Source organism: Equus asinus, chromosome 6, assembly GCF_041296235.1.
Source record: "Equus asinus isolate D_3611 breed Donkey chromosome 6, EquAss-T2T_v2, whole genome shotgun sequence".
Taxonomy (NCBI): Eukaryota; Metazoa; Chordata; class Mammalia; order Perissodactyla; family Equidae; genus Equus; species Equus asinus.
The window spans coordinates 100,939,173-100,953,469 of NC_091795.1; the positions used below are offsets into that span (position 1 = coordinate 100,939,173).

The 14,297-nt window shown below is 43.8% G+C and overlaps 1 protein-coding gene across 25 annotated transcripts in view; it reads left to right on the plus strand.

Moving 5' to 3' along the window:
- Window positions 1–14,297, plus strand: part of MYT1L (myelin transcription factor 1 like) — a 451,359-nt gene that overhangs the window by 123,389 nt on the left and 313,673 nt on the right. For 24 of the 25 annotated variants that reach the window (XM_070512674.1, XM_070512676.1, XM_070512678.1 and 21 more), the window contains exon 3: window positions 14,037–14,150. The exons of the other annotated variant lie outside the window; for it this stretch is intronic. The gene's annotated coding sequence lies outside the window, so the exon portion shown is untranslated. The remainder of the gene's footprint in view (window positions 1–14,036; window positions 14,151–14,297) is intronic. 25 annotated transcript variants of the gene reach the window in all.

Below are 14,297 nucleotides of genomic sequence, written 5' to 3' on the forward strand. Positions count from 1 at the left end.
TAATTGGGCACTGAGCTCTGTAACACTTGTGCACGACTCCGCTCTGTGTGAGTGTGTGCCTGCTGGTAAGCAAGTTCCTGCTCCATCCCAAGGTCGGCTGGCGGGACCGGCGGTGTGGATTCCACCAGCTTCACAGGACGGTACCTCCTAACCCCGAGTGCAAGGGGACAGCACTGCCTGGGAGGAGAAGCTGTTTTTAGAACTTTAAACAAAGCAGATCTGAGTCGTTTTTTTCTGTTGTGGGGCTGTCCATGTTACAACGAAATTTTAATAAAACTGAGGAAAATGCATTGTTGCATTTCGTCCATACATAAGTACAGGTGTTTTGATGGAGGAAGGATATGTGTGTGTGTGTGTAATTTTTGGCGATAAATAGTACATTCATTTTCAATGCATAGGCTTTATTTGAAGGTAGCTAAGACTTGCGATTAAGTGTTAATATCCCAGTCCCTAGAGGATATGTTGAACTGAACATTTGATATTTTAATGTAGACATAGCAAAATATATATTAAATATAGATATAAAATATATACATATAATATGTAGGGTGATAATTTGGGAACTTGATTTAGAATGCTTTTAAGTCAATTGTAAAAAATTAGTAATAAAAACACAATGCACTCAATGTCTTTGAGTCTGGGGGCATCTTGGTGAATGTTGTTTGAAAAGAAGGAATTTCAGGAGGAAGAACACCACGTGCCAGGGGACTGAACAGGCCCGGCCGGAGCAGGTGCATTTGTGCTGGATTGAGCGATGGGCGCACTGGTCGCGCTATGTGCCTTATTTTTAGCTGGCTCTCAGGTAGCTCACCTTCCCTCCCTCTGAAGTTATTTTGACTCCCAAGAGTGTGTCCCCTCTCCTCCCATTGCTCATTGCCGCCTGTTACCTTTCACTGGGGCCAAGCCAGCTTCCTCTCCTCGCAGCCCATCAATACAGAGCTGATTTGGAGCTGAGCTGGATAATAATCAGCCTTTCAGCAGCCAGCCCCACACTCGCCTTGTAATTAAGCCCTGATGGTTGTGTTGACGGCAAATGAAAGAAAATGGCTTTGTTCTCCCGTCCCCAGGCTTGATTGCCGGCTCTCACTCTCACCTGAATTCGACCCATTCTGCATTGTGCCCGTGATTGCTGCAGTGCCAGTAATTGCAGCCCTGGCGGATGACATTTCCATGAAGCATGCTCTGTACGGCTCCAGAGGGAGCTGACAGAATTGATAGCTGGGGAAACTCATCAAACGTGGATTTAGGAAATGCCTGTGAGGAAGTGGGAGCCCACGACTGAATATCAGAGCAGCTCCCTTGACATTTGATTTACAGAAAGGACTAGTGCTGCAACCTGCTCTTCCTTCTGTCTGCAATCCAAGAAAAGACCGGATCTCACGGTTATGAATTGTTCTTTCGGTTCATTAAGGCCAGGTCTGAGCAACACCTTTTTAAAAAAATTCGTTATTCTCTGTTTCTCAAAAGGGTCAGAAGCAAATAAAAAACAAATAAAAGGGACTTCTCTTCAGTCAGGAGATGATGTAGTCTATTCTGTCTGTAAAGTGCATTGTTTAAAATCTGTTTGCAACTTTAGATTGTCTTAATCAGATCCCACTATGCATAAAATAGTAGAGCTCACTATTTAAAGGAATGCTTTCAGCACAGTCCTCTGTAATTCAGAGCAGGTAAGGGCCCCAGAGATCATCTGGATGAACTTGCTGCTAATCCGCGAAAAGCTGCCACAGAGGTGAAACGTTTGTCCAGGATCATAAAGTTCTAAGGAGCAGAGCCCGAGCCGGGACCACATCTTCTAAATGCTTGAGTGAGCTCCCACGTCACTGCATCCTCTAGCCGTGTAGATCATTGTCTCGGATCTTATACAGAGTTTTCCCACACATGCATCATATCTGCTCACTTTATTCTCTGTCACCACTGCTGTTATCGTGGACAGAGACAATCAACACTTCATCTCCTGATGGCCCATGTGTGCTGTTTACACATCACCAGGATGTGTGAAGGTCAGACTCGCGTTGTGGCCTTGCATGGGTGGGTCGCTTACCTGTCCTTGCTTTCCATTTTTCCACCATAGAAAGAAATTTTAAGTATATGATACAAACTGGTTGATATTTTTAAATTTTTTTTCATTTCATACAAATTTACTCAAAATATCTACATTTTTCATTGGGTTTTATTATACAAATAGACTCTAAAAATTAAGTGAAAGTACAAGACAAGAATTTGCACAGCCTTGTTTATCAACAAAAGATAAACATACTAGGATGCAGCCTAATGTTATAGGTGTGACTGCACACATTCATCCTCACTGACACACCAATGACACAGAAATACGTACAAAAGGGTGTGCGGCCGACCCACCTAGATCCCTGCTCAGACACACTCATTTTAGGAGAGACTAGAACGTTGTTACGAGGCGCCTGTGACCTCAGGGCTGATTTCTCCCACTTGCCCGTCCTCCGCGACGCCCAGCAGGGCTCACTGGCTCCAGAATGGCATGCGGTCCGATCAGTCCAGTTACAGGATCTTGACCTGCCCGGGGTCTGGTTAGCTCACCTTCTATGATGAAGTGCGGCCTCTCAGGCCTGGTTACACTCTCCACGTTCACCTCTCCATCCAACAGACTTTCTCTTGGGGATGTTTCTTCCTTGTTTCTTGTGAGAATGATTGAAGTTCATTACTTTTGCACAGCTGGGTTTCTTTCTTCATTTTTTTTCTATTGGATTCACCTATGGGTTGATAGAAGAATGAAGTGAATCGCTTTTCTAGCACCTGCCTTTTTTTCGCTCTCAGAGTAGTTTCTAATTATTTTAACCAAACAGACTAAACATTCAAACACAGCAGTAGGATGTCCACGGGCAGAACCACCGTCTTTGCTAAGTTGTTTTGGTAGAAAGACCACTGCCGTAGGTTGACTTGGCCTCATTCAAGGTATAGAGCTTTTTATCCGCTAATAAAGAGCGAGGTGAACATCAGTCTACACCAGCACTGATACTAATCTGTAATGTGGATTTTACAGTATCTTAGAAGTGGAATGCAGGAGTTTAATTGTTCATTGTAGAATTTTATAATAATCTGTTTATTATAGATTTTGATTCTGTGATGTTTACACAAATACCATGTGAAATATTAACAAGTTTAGGAACCAGGAAAGACCTGAGGATCTTCACTTACTTGGGTAAAGAGTGGGCAGCAGGGCTGGTGCTGGGTCAATCCAGACTCACCGGAAGGTTGTTGCACAGAGGCTGTCTGCGTCCCTGATGCGTATGATGGGAAATAAGCTGTGAACTTAATTCCAACCAGCTTCATGGGATTGGCCCCATTATCTCTTTATCAAGATCCGTATTTCTTTGGTGTTGTGCACACTGTCTTGGCTTCGATGGATGATGAAAAACACCTACCCAGTGAGGAACGTGGGATTCAGGAAGCCTGGGGTTTGCCCCTCCCTCATGTGGGTACCAATCGGATGAATATATTTGTTTGCACACAATACAATTTATCGTGAGTCTTTCATTTTTCATTACGTGAGTCTTTCATTAAAATACAAGGAAGTAAAACCAAAAGACAATGCATTAAGCACTGAGTCACTGGTACATTTTAATTAAATAATACATAGATATTATATAAACTCTATATGTTAAAAATGCCTGCACCCCCACTTACCTTTAATCCCTTTACTGTTACAATTTTTTAAATTTCATGCCTTTTATAAGGAGGCATGTAGAATGTAAGAGTGAAATGCTTACTAGGCACTGCTCTTGACTGAATGTGCCCCCGCGAAATTCATCTATTGAAACCCTAACCCCCAATGGTATTTGGAGACAGGGCCTTTGGGAGGTGTTGAGGTTGGGAGGGTAGATTACAGCTAAAGCAGGAGGCACTGTGTCATCACAGAAAGAGAACCGAGCTTTTCTCCCACAACTGAAAACACCTGCACAACCATCTGGAAGGATGGCGTGTCCACAGCCTGGACCACGTCTGTGCTGTGGGTGTGGGGGTGCAGGCGGGAATCTGGTGTCTTGCTGCTTAGAACAGGGTGGAGCCCGGGTCCAGACCCAAGAGGCTGGGAAAATTGGAGTACAGGATACTTCCATCTGGAGAATTTTTTTTATTGATAAAACCGTCCTATGAAACAATCTCAAATCTTTAAAAGTTTTAAAACACACTACTTTGCCTTCGAGATGTGCCATTTTAAAATGCATACATTTAAAATGTGTCTTTGCATGAAGGTAAACATCAGTGAAGGGAGGCCCTGAGGGACTTCCTCCCGTGTTCTCTCTGCCCCTTGCCGGCAGCGCCAAACAATCCAGGTCAGTTGTGCGCGCCGTCCCCAGTTGGCACTACTGCTCACTCCCTGTTTCTTTCGGACACTTAGATGTATCAACCCTGAAAACAGATCTATCACTTTGTTTATCGTTCGTAGTAATTCTCTATTGGGATGATATCAAGACATTATGATTTGTTGATGATTCCCCTACAGGTAGATATTAGCAGTGTTTTCCAGATTTTCAAAATGTGAGCAACCTTAGCTTGACCCACACTGTTCAGATCGTCTCCCTTCCACGATCCCACTCTCTCTCCCTCCTTCCTTACTTCTTCTCTTTCTCTCTTTCTTCCTACCCCAAGAATTAAAATTATTAGGCAAAGATATAACATCCATAGAAATTTTAAAATCTGTCAAAAAGGAATGTTACCTTTGCTCATCTCTGCAGATTTTAGCTGTGTTTCCAAAACATTTTTTCTAGTATGTGTTTTAGAAGAAACTACATCTGGAATTTTGAACTGCCGTATGTTGACAAACTTTACAACCAGCTACAACTATGAAGAGCGTGTGTGGAAATATTGATCTTTGCCTTATCACACTGACACCCTTCCCACATGCTCATAACCTTACATGGCCACCAAGTAGAGTGCGATTTCAAAAATCCAAAATATTGCTCTCCTTTGAGCTTTGGGAACAGGGAGATTTTCCTTTCATGTTGCTACTAGAGTCATGAAAACAAAGCAAGCTTTATGAAACATGGGATGCCTGGAAATCCAGTGTGCCTTTTGTCCTAGTGTGGCAGGTGGGGTGGACACTGCCCACCTGGACACTCTGAGGCAGGATGGCAGATGGCTCAGCTGCTGGCTCCCTCTCTCACCGGACCTTGGGGTCCCTGCACGGATGTGCGAGCTGGCCTCTCCATGCTCACACCCCAACCCTGCACCTCTCTCCTGAGGCGCCTCGCTTGTCTCTCCCCCTCCACTCTGTTCCCAGGGCTGCTCTTCTAAAACATGAGCCTGATCCTCTCATCCCCCCTCTGAAGACTTATGGTGGTTCCCTGCGTCCTACAGGAGAGGATACAGACCCTTCGGGACCTGCTATCTCTTTCTCAGAACACGCCATTCTCTTTCATTGCTCTGTGCTTTTGTATCCATTGTTTCCTTCCCAGAAACTTACTCTGTTCCTCATCTCATAATGATACGAACCACTCAAAGCTCAGCCGTCCGCTCTTCCCAGAAGCTCTCCAGCTCCCACGGCAAAGCTGGCTCCCCTCGGCGGTGACCCCAAAGCTCTGCGCACACCTCCACTGTGGCATTTCTGATTAGAACAGACTGGTTTGTGTCTGTGCCTCTCTCTCCTTCCCAACTCCACAAGGGTCTAGCCTCTCTGCTGGGGGCGGTGGGTCCCGATCTCTTTATCTTATGCTTGTTACCTGTCTCAGTTCCTGCCGCTGTGGGCTGAGCTACTTCCCGGTTGCCCTTTCCTGGTTTTTTGGTTGGCAGCCAGGGATTCCCAAACCACTTCTCCTTCCCTGAGATCCAAAGGGAGATTTCCACATCAGACAGTAGCCAAGTGGAGAGCAGAGCACACCTCTCTGGGTAGCTGCAAAGCATTGAATGTGCCGCAACGATGTGCTTTGATAAATCTGGGCAACGACACGCTGTTAAGTCTCCAACTCTCCCTAAATCTTATAGCCAAATCCTTGCAATCGCTACCCTGTGGTGTTCTCCCATGTGGAAAAGAGAGACTGAAAATGAGAGGGAGCGTGTGAGTGTATGTGTGTGTGACAGAGAGAGGGGCTGAGAGAGAGAAGGTAGATGCTGACCCACACTAACTCAACTATCCTTGCAGCATGAAAAATAAACATTTTTTTAATCAGTGGTGACAAAGTATTAGCTGTCCCAGGATCATTTGCATTTTACAAAGACAAAATCTTAAAAATAAAAAGAACTGGGGCCGGCCCTGTGGCGCAACGGTTAAGTGTTCACTTCCGCTTCTCCGAGGCCTGCGGTTCGCGGGTTCGGATCCCAGGTGCGGATGTGGCACTGCGTGGCAAGCCATTGCTGTGGTAGGCATCCCACATATAAAGTGGAGGAAGATGGGTATGAATGTTAGCTCAGGGCCAGGCTTCCTCAGCAAAAAGAGGAGGCTTGGCAGCAGAGGTTAGGTCGGGCTAGTCTTCCTCAAAAAAATAAAAAACAAAAAACATTGATACTCAAAGGAATGGATTCCCAAAGAGGGTTTAGAGGTTGGCTGGTACCAGTGTCAGTACGTGGACTTAAGTCCCTCCCAGACTCCTCGAAGCCCACCCACAGGCAGTTGTGTCCGGGAGCGTCCTCTCCATCCCGACTGAGTGGGCCCTGACTCCTCTTCTCCTGGTCTCAGTTCACAAGGCACAGCAGAGCCAGATTCCACCACGTGGCCCATCTCACTTGGAAGCGTGCTGCGTCTAGTTCTTGGAGGCAGCTGACAGGGTGGAACTCCCTCGAAGTCCAGTCAGGAAGCCAGGGTCAAATGCCAGCCATGTAAGCTTGGGCAAGTTACCTTTCTGGAAATCAGTTTCTCTCTGAAAATAGGGCTGATGATCACCTTTGCCCTCTTCTCAGGCTTGTCCTGAGGATCAAATGAAAAGATCAGCGTGAAGACGCTGTCCCCGGGAGCGGTCCTGTTCTGTCACTCGGAAAGCCATTAGAGGAAGGACATATTTGCACAGAGGAGCCTCATTTCTCAGTCTGTACCTTCCTGTAAGTGCCCTGTACATGAAATGGCTGTGAGTTTTGGGAGCCAGCGAGTGCTACCCAATCCTTGGCATTTCATCTTGGAAGACAAAGCGCTTCCACTCAGCAGTCTGTCAAAAATGAAGGTCGCTAAATGCACCCCTGCGCCTCAGCGTTGGAAGTTTCTAGTTGGAACGTGCGGCCTTGGGTGAAGTTGAACTAGTAACATATTTAAGTCACCTCTACAATCACAGCCAGTGACAGACAGTGATTTGTACATATTTTAAGAGAGGGGCTTGCTGCTGCAATTCTGGTTTTTCACCCGAGGATCCCCTGCAAATTCTGTGGAGTTCAGCCAGCAATTAATAGCAGGATTCAATTCATAGAGCTGTTGCATCTCAGAAACAGCAGGAGTGAGAAACACTCTCAGGAGTGGGCACAGACTCCCAGCAAGTCATCTCCCGGCCACACGCGTTCACTCCTAAGAGAGACAACTGACTCAGACAGACCTGTGCTCCATCCTTGCCTTTCCTGATGTAGGCTGTTGGTATATGACCTTTCATCTTTTGAAAGATGATGCTATGGTCTGAATATCTGAGGCCCCCCAAAATTCATAGGTTGAACCATAATCCCCAATATGATGGTAAGAGGAGGGGCCTTTGGGAGGTGGAGCCCTCATGATGAGAATAGTGCCCTTATGAAAGAGATTCCACAGAGCCCCCTTCCCCCTTCAGCATGTGAGGACACAGTGAGAAATCTGCAGCCTGAAAGTGGGTCCTCACCTGACCGTGCTGGCACCCTGATCTTGGACTTCCAGAACCAACCTTCAGAACTGGGAAATAAATCTCTTGTTTATGAGCCACCCAATCTGTGCTATTTTGTTATAGCAGCTGGAACAGACTAAGACAAACAGCTTGTATGTTTCCAATTGATCAGTAAATATTGGGGAGCACATAATATATGCTAAGTACTGTGCTGGGACTTTGAGGAATTCACAGAATAGGACATATCTTCTGTCTTGCCAATACAGACTGTATAATTATTACTATGAAAATTTATTCATTTAACAAATTCCCTCTTTTCTGGCCTCTAATGATACAAAGATGAACAGATACAATCCCTGCCTTCAAGAAATTTGTCATCTTTTATAACAATAGCAACAATTGCAGCAGCAAAGTGAGAAAGCAACAAAGAGGCAGCTAGCTGTCAAGTGAAATGTAAACACCGTCAATGTTCATGCTCCACGATCTTCGACGATCGGCTGGAGGATGGCTATGTCCATCATTGAGAAGACAGTGACCTCCTACTGAGGGCTGGCATGATCTGGGAAGTCTCTGAATAGATAAATGGTGGGATTTGACATGGGAGTTGAAAAATCTTTGATATTTAAATAGAGAGAGAGAAGTGAACCAAAAAGAGAGAGAAAGCTCTACATTCGAGGGACATTGAGAAAATAACATGTCCTGAGCTAAAGGTCACATCACAGTCCTGAGACTTCAGACTTCAGAGATAATCTGTAACCAAGCTTTTCAAGACCTTGGAAGCCAGGCTAAAGGAATGTTTTTAGTTCAAGCTCTGCCCCTTGTCAGCTCTGACTCACGAAAGCAATGCTCTCTGAACCTCAGTTTCCTCACCAGTAAAATGGGTGTGATTTATAAGTCTGTGAGTGAAACCCTTTTAATTTTGAATTGTGATACGTGTATAGACATTATAATGATAATAGTGAGTTATTACTCTTGCGTTGATGTATTATTGAGCAGTGGCATGACACAAAAGAAACAATAGTTTAAAGATTCTTCTCAGGGGTGGGAGGAGGAACAGGAATAGGGAGGCAAGTGGGGAAGCTGAAGTAAACTTGGCTGAGGGGTAATTAGGATCTGGACCAAGGGGTTTCTGAGGAAAGAAATCTTGGCAGGTTGTTGTCTCTGAGTCCTCCGATTGGGTTTATTTGGACATTGCCTTTCAGAAAGCTTTGATTTCAGTAAGAACCACTCATTTCACCACTGAGCAGAGGGAATGAACCTGAAAACCTTAGTGGATGGATGTTGCCACTTCTGGGGCCAAATCCTAGAGCTGCCCCAGAGGTGTGTTCATGAGGATTCATTCCTAACATCCTAAATTCACATACAGAGGGCTCCCAAGCAAGGGGTGTCTCTAAGATGTGAATTGTAGAACCCCAAATACTGCTTTGTGTCTGATGCTGATCCTCGCCCTGTATATGCCACATAAAAATTCACTCATCCATGTGTCCCGAAGACTAAAGCGTGGAATTAGTAATAAAATTAACTCAAATTAATTCTTAGATTTCTCTAAAATAGTTTTTAAATAGATGAGGAAGGGGGCTGGGACAGTCCACCTGGCACATTGTCCTGAGCCTGCTGCTTACCTTCCACGTAACCGTGGGCAGGTTACTCAGCTTTTCCAGACTTGAGCGTCCAGGCCTGAAAATGGAGGGCAGGTGAACAGACTGTTAAGGTTACTCTGAGTTCTAATATTCAATGATGCCAAAAGCCATTCTGCCTTGCTAGGTTTGTTGCTGGGGTTGGGCCTTTGGTGATAAATTCTCACTCTCCACAAGTGGCCTTTGGCACCCTGTGACCTGACATGGCAGAAGGAGCCCCGTGTGCCAGCACTGCTGACTGGCCTGCTGCCTGCCGGCTCAGGCACTGGAGGTCGGGCGCTGGGCGTCGAAGCAGCCGTCTCCTTCCTGACACAGTGCGGACTGGCCTTTGTTTTAATTGCCTCCATGTTTAATTGCTTTCTATATCATTTCGCTTGATATGGACGGATTTTTTTTAATGAGCTAGGATGTTCTAATTGAACTTAAATGTGATTTCCTTGTAGCATTGTTTATTGGTGTGTAAACAGTCAGCAGATCCCGGAACCAGTTACAAACTATGCTGTGAAGCAATGAATGGTTTGAGTTTTTGAAGAGTTCAAGTTACTTGTAATTATTGTATGACTTCAGAAGTATAATTTTTCAACCTGAATGTATTAACCATTCTTTACAGTAATTGATATATAACTTTTGAAAATAGTAATGGATATATGAAATTATTGTCATTTTTTTCAGAACTTTTTGTTACTTAAATGTTACATGAATTTGCTTTGGCACTAAAATAAACAATTGAAAGTATTTAAGATAAAAAGTAAAAAATCTTTCTTAGTCTTCAAAATCCCACTCCTTTTTCCAAAGATAATCTCTGTTACCCACTGGGTCTGGACCCATTCTAAACATTTCCCATGCATTTACATGTGTATGCATGTGACTACAAAGTATCTCATTGGGTCATTGATTTGCATTGTTGTACATAAACGGGGTTAACAGTCCATGCTGCTCCCCACCATCTTTTATCACTTTGCTCTTGATGACCCTGTCCTGTCAAGGCATACACAGCAATCCTAGATTGTTTATTTATAATAATAGTCTAACCAGTTCACTGATGGCTTTTCAGTTTGATTATACACAATACTGCATTAAACGATTTGATACATGTATCTGTGCACACACATGACTGAACATATTTGGTGCATACCAGGAACTGGAATTGTTAGGTTAGAGTGTGCGCATTTTAAATTGTCATCCACACTGCCAAATTCTGTACAACAAGCTTGTTCCCTCTACAGCTGGCTGCACAAATCTGTGTAGAGTCCTGCCCATGGCCAGTCGCCACACCCACACCCAAGCTGCAACCTCCAGTGCCCTTTGCTCCATATCAGGATTCCTGCTAGCTCTTCCTAAAACTCCACAGTGGGAAGTGCAAGCTTTCTTTCCAGTGTTAGTTTCGAGAACCAGTGAGACGGCGGTCTTAGATACAGGTCCAAGCTTGGAAATACTTGGTAATCAGAGGATAGCTGGAGAATAGATCATGCATATGATGTTTTTATCTATAAAAGCTCCAAACTACAACTTGCATTTACTGGTGTCTTTTTACATTGTTGTTAACGTGCTGGAATCAGTGGTCTTTGCAGAGGGGTTGAGATTAAGATCATATTCTGAGGAGCAATGTGGCACAGCCAATCTACAGGAAATACCGAGACTGAGAAGTCTACGGGAGGTAGAGTTGGACCTTCTTAATTGTCAAAAACACGTTCCAACAGTATAAGTGACGGAAGTCATTGGGTAAATATGTAATGGGTCAGGTTAAAAACATATGCGAAGAGGTGCATAAGTATTTAAAAATGAAAAGAAGAGTGATTTTAAAATCTGCATACATTCATCTTCTGATTTGCTATTTTTTCTTCTTAAGACATCCTCATTCATTTACTTCTTTTATTATATATTTTCTCCTATCTACCTTATCATCTATATCTTTGGAGAAATGATCATTTTTCTTTTCTCTGAAAAACTGGAAGTGAACATGTTGTAAATTTCATAGCCAACTAGAAGCTGAATTATCCTCTCATGAGCATATTCTAAAACAAAGAATGTAAGCAAAGGAGTGGGTTTGCTAAAATATATTTCATTTGGCACAAAGGGAAACATAATCCCTCTACTGAAACAGGAAAAACTGATGGAGAACCTACTACATATAAAACAATTTATTCATCTCAACTCAGTCTCTGGGCAATAGGACCTCACATCCTACTAGTAGGTATAGATGAGGCAGAAAAACAAGCACAATGGCAGCAGGCACATGTGCAACCGTGGTGAGGGCACACTGGGCCAGGACTGCACCCGGCCCTGGCTGCTGCAGCGCACTGTTCTCTTTCAACCACTATGCATCCCAGTTTGACCACTGAAGTGCACGGGAGACCCTTTAAAGAGCGGTTTTCCCGTTCAGACAGTATCAAGCCATGGGTCAGGAAAGCCAACAAAATCAGGTCAGGGTCCTTTGGATTCGTTCCTGGAGACTCCTCTCTATTCACTGAGAAGGGTTTACTTCTCGCCGTGCCATATGAGGAGTTGTCTGGCTCTATTGTTCAGTGTTGTAAGTCTAAGGAAGAGGCACTGTCAAAACACATCCCTCATTTTTTAACCAATCTCATGTAGAACTTTAGGAAGAGCAAAAAAAAAGGCAAGAAACGTTTCTGCTGGTAGATAATCCCACAGCAGTGACTCAGATTGCCAAGAAGGCACATGTATGTGTCATTTAAGGATAACTTAGCTAATCAGAAGGTCCCTTTGACAATAAGGAACCTCAGGAAAGCAGTAGCTGCAGGGATGCAAATGTCCACAGCTCAATGTGCTGACAACTGCTGGGAGAGTAACGGGGAGCCCCCTCCTTCTGCTTGGGGGCCAACGGGGAGGGATGGGCAGGCGCCTCACAGGGCAAGAGGCATGGAGCAGACTGATCCTGTTCCTGTCATCAGTGATGTCCTGCCGTAGAAGCACTTCGGGGCAGGAAGGCATGTGTAGAGCAATTCCTTGTGTCACTTAGTGGACACTCAAAGCTATAAAGGTGCACTTGCCACGTAAACAAACACAGAGAGGAGATCTGAGTGAGTTCATGAAACAGGAAGAGCCCCCTTCCTATACAGATGGTTCACCGGCCAGGAGTTCATACCCAGTGCCATCAAGAGGCATTGGGGACTCTGGGTATTTTGGAACTAAAGGAAATGTCTTACCTTTTTAGCCCAACCTTATCATTGTCAGATGGTTGACATAAAAAATATGGCTATTTTTTGTTTAATATATTTAAAATACTACAAAATAACTCCAAACTGATGATTCTAGACTTTGACACACACTGAAAATATACTCCCTCTCATCCTATTTTCCAACCATGATTTTTCAGGGTAATTTTAAAACCTTTCTAGCTCCGTGTGCATATTTCTGAATTATTCCGTTCTTTATGTGTTTGTTTTGGTAAATTCTTATTAGGGAAAATAATAAAACTTGTTATGGTTGCATTTTATAGGCTGCCTGTGTATTTTATAGGAAATTGCGTGTTATCTTACTTCCAATCCTACTTGCTAAGCACCCTGAATATTTTCTTTATCGCGAGGTAACACACCAGAAGTAGGGGGACAGTGTCTTTTAGAGGATTTACGGTAATGCTGCGGCGTGCGGCTGCTCCTAAGCAGCACGGAGAGCCCTCAGGGTCTCCTCACTTGCCTGACACACTTCACTGCTGCCCATTAACACTTCCTCTGTTACTGCCGTAGACTCAATTTAATGAGCGCCTCCGAATTTGGAGGTTTGCACCAGGAACAATGGCTTCAACTACTGAGGCACCCAGCTCTCTCCACTTTTTGATATTCTAGTTTATCTTTTTTAACAAAAATAAATTCTCTCTTTGACAGTATAGTTTGAAATAATCTGGGTATTCTCTTTTCAAATTACAACAGTCAATGGTTCTTAATCCGGAGACAATATTGCAGAAAACCTTGATAGAGAGTTAATACACAAATTGTAAATGTACGTTAAAGAAGATGACTTTTGTTGTTCTCCTACTAAAATAAAATTGAGCTATTTAGAAACACCCTTGTCACCAACAGACTATATCTGGTTATGAATGAAATCACATTATTTCCAAGAAATAGTTTTACATTGAAAATATTTCTCACTTACTAAATTGTTTCTTAATTGCATCAAAGTGTTAAAGAAGGCAATAATCTTTTTTTTTATTGAGGTAACATTGGTTTATAACATTGTATAGATTTCAGGTGTACAATGTTATAATTGGACATCTGTGTATACTACAGCAGGCTCACCACCAAAAGTGTAGTGTCCATCTGTCACCATATAATTGACCCCCTTTATCCTTCCTGCCCTCCCCACACCCTCCTTTGGAAAGCAATAATCTTACAAATTAGCTAATAAGTGGTCCATTTAAATATTCAGTGCACTTAGTTTTACCTTCAAACCTAGACATGTATTTAAAACTGTTCAATATCTTGGATTTCAGGGTAAATTAAATATATAGAAGCATTTTCTACTTGTACACAATGGCCTTCCCATCAGTGTTTCTTAGTACCATCATTCACAGCTTTCTAAATGTATGGCTCCCTGTCCTTAAACGGAACTCTGATGTGAGCACACTAGTACAAAGGAGAGGCTCCTGTCGGCCTCTGCTCCCTTCAGTTAGTCATGTTGTTGTTGTTTTGTCCTTTAGAAAATGAACCTGAAGGAGAACTGGTGAAATCACGTCCAGTGGCGACTCCGAACTCTGACTGACTGAGGGAGCCAAGTCGGACGCTGAGAGCAGCGGCCAGAGGACTGACTTCAGGTACCGGCCTCAACCCTACTCTAGGGACTGTGGACAAGTATCCTCTCCCTTGTGCCCCACCTGCTTTGTGCTCAAAGTCACTTCCCTCCTCTCAGCTTCCTGGTACTTCCTGACTTCTGGGAGGCAGTTAAAAGTTCGCTTGTGCGT